The 2,804-nt window shown below is 46.1% G+C and overlaps 1 non-coding gene across 1 annotated transcript; it reads right to left on the reverse strand.

The window, feature by feature from the left end:
• Positions 1 to 762: 762 nt before the first annotated feature.
• LOC111752076 (small nucleolar RNA SNORA70) lies at positions 763 to 887 on the reverse strand. The gene has a single exon (XR_002787094.1). It is a non-coding gene; the product is annotated as a small nucleolar RNA SNORA70 (small nucleolar RNA).
• Between the last annotated feature and the right edge of the window lie 1,917 nt (positions 888 to 2,804).

The following is a 2,804-nucleotide window of genomic DNA, read 5'->3' on the forward strand; positions in this document are numbered from 1 at the left end:
CAGATCTCAGTCCAGGAGTCACCATCTGGAATCTTCCACATGCCAGAGGTTGACATGTTCTGGCATAAGGGACAAAATAGGGCAAACATAATGCCAAAAACAACTAGTGCTCAGCCTCAAGCTAAAGGACAGACAGGCATGGTGGGGACTATGGCAAACTGAAGCACCTGTGCCTGTCTACAGCAGCAAAAGCTACCCAGCTACACAAACCTTCCAGGCCAGAAGGCCAGCCCAGTGTAGCCAGACCTCCCAAAGTGTCAAGACAAACAGGAATACAGATTTTTTTTTGGGGGGGGGGGACAGGAAGTTCAATTTATTGGTGTGCAACACAGAGATAGGAAGGTCAATACATTGGTGGGCACAGGTCAAAAGAGGCAGTGCTACTAAGGCCCTCATGAATGCAGGGCCACCACCTGTCCTAGGGGCCATGATTGGGGATGTATTTAACTCCACAACCATCTGGGATGAGGCCATTTTCAGCCACCACATCTTCAAACTCATCAGCATTAAACTTGGTAAAGCCCCACCTCAAGGAGATGTGGATCTTCTGCCACCCAGGGAACTTGAACTTGGCCCTGCGTAGGGCCTCAATCACATGCTCCTTGTTTTGAAGCTTGGCGCAGATGGACTTGATGATTTGGCCAACGTGAGCCCTGGCTACTCCACCCCGGGGTTTTCCAAAGGCACCCCACATACCTGTCTGGAGCTTAGATTAGGGACAGCAGAAATTAACGAGGTCGGAGGCATTAAAGAGCAGGAAAGGGCTGTCTCCTTTAGGCAACCTATATGTGCAACAGGTTGGGTACCCTACTGACGAGGCTGCTGTTTGCAGCCATTGCTCACTGGCCCCCACAAGGCAAGAGGACAGTCAATTTAGCTGACTGTAGAAGGAATACAGATTTTTATGCAAAATATCTCAATTTTTAAGCACTGGAAAAATTCATTCAATATTTAAAAAACACATTATGCAGAAAAAGAAAAGGCATGTTTGTAGACTGGATACATCCCACAGGTGCCAATTTACAACCTGTGACCTAGTCTAACACCTGCATTTTACAGATAAGGAAACCGAGGCCTCATCTTTCTGGGAGGGGCTTCAGTGGAGTCTAGTCCAGGATGAAAGTCGCTCTAGCTCTCGCTCTCACTCTCCCTGCCTAAGTCTTGATACCTCATCCCTGCCCCTCTCCCTGGCCCTCTCCCTTCACCCCCTCCTCTCTCTCCCACCTTCCCTCCTCCCTTTCTGTGTTGGGGGTTTATTTTCAGAACCTCAGAATCCTTCCCAAGCCTCTGACATTTACTATTTAGAATGAGAATATTTTCTGTTTCTCTTTCCCAGAGCAAGGCTGATGGAGAAGATTTCCCCGGGGATCCTGCCTGCCCTGCTGGAGGGAAAGTGCTGGAGCAAAGCTTACCGATCATACCAGCCAGCAGTTTTTAGGCCTCCACCGTGGGTATACAGGGTCAGCGGGAAAGAGGAAGACCCTCAACCAGATGGATTGACACAGTGGTTGCAACAATGGGCTCAAGCATAACAACGATTGTAAAGATGGCGCAGGACCGGGCAGTGTTTCGTTCTGTGGTACATAGGGTCACTATGAGTCAGAACCGACTTGACGGCAGTTAACAACAACAACACTGTGTTTCAGGCCCTTTCTCATGAATTATCATCTTTAATCCATTTAAGAACCTGTGAGATTGGTGTTACCATCTGCATGTACCACCTGAACAAAGCGAGGCCTGGAGCACTTCAGAGCTATGTCTGAGATCACACAGCAAGTAAGAGGTGAAGCAGAGATGAAACACAATCTCTCTGACTCCAAAGCCCAATTCTTTCCTCTGTACGCTGCCTTCAAAGTGTATGGGTGCTGGTGCATTGAAGAATGTGTGACGTTTGGGAAGTCGAAGAGTTTAGGGGACAGGGCATTCCCAGCAGAGGGAGAAGCAAAAGCAAAGCCTGGGTATACATATATACAAAACCAAAACCCACTGCCCTCTAGCCGGTTCCAACTCATAGTGACCCTACGGGACAGAGTAGAACTGCCCCATAGAGTTTCCAAGGAGCGCCTGGAGGATTCAAACTGCTGACCTCTTGGTTAGCAGCCGTAGCTCTTAACCACTACGCCACCAGGGTTTCCATATATATATACACATATATATGTATATGTGTGTGTATATACACATACACATATATATATATTTTCTATACAAACCCATTGTCATCAAGTCAATTCTGACTCACAGCGATGAGGTGATATATATATATATATATATATATGTATATGCTGGGTATATTAGAGGGATCTGTTGGTGAGGCTAGGGTAGAGGGTTCAAGTCCAGGTGTAGGAGAGGGTGAGAATGGCTGGAGAAGCAGACTTGGCCTGTGCGAGTCAGGGCTGTCTTGTTGTGAGTGACAGAAAGCTCATCCTGGCTAAGCTTAAAAGGAAACGCATTGGCTAATCAAAGTGGGCAGTCCAAGGGTTAGGTAGGCAGGAATGGGAAGAAGGACTGTTCCCAAAGGAGAAAACACTGACCAGACCAAAAAAAAAGTCTAATAGATCACAAAAATGGGCACATACCAAGAGCTTACTATGTACTAGTCACTGTTCTAAGAATTTTTATGTGTATTAACTCATTTATCCTCATAAAAATCCTGTGAGGCAGACACTATTATAATCCTCTATTATAGAGGAGGAAACTAAGGCTCAGCAAGGTTTGGTATCCATGTTAGTTTTATAAGACTACTCTAACAAAGTACCACAAACTGGGTGCCTTAAAATAAAATACATTTATTATCTCACAGTTCT

Source organism: Loxodonta africana, chromosome 3, assembly GCF_030014295.1.
Source record: "Loxodonta africana isolate mLoxAfr1 chromosome 3, mLoxAfr1.hap2, whole genome shotgun sequence".
NCBI classification, from domain to species: Eukaryota; Metazoa; Chordata; class Mammalia; order Proboscidea; family Elephantidae; genus Loxodonta; species Loxodonta africana.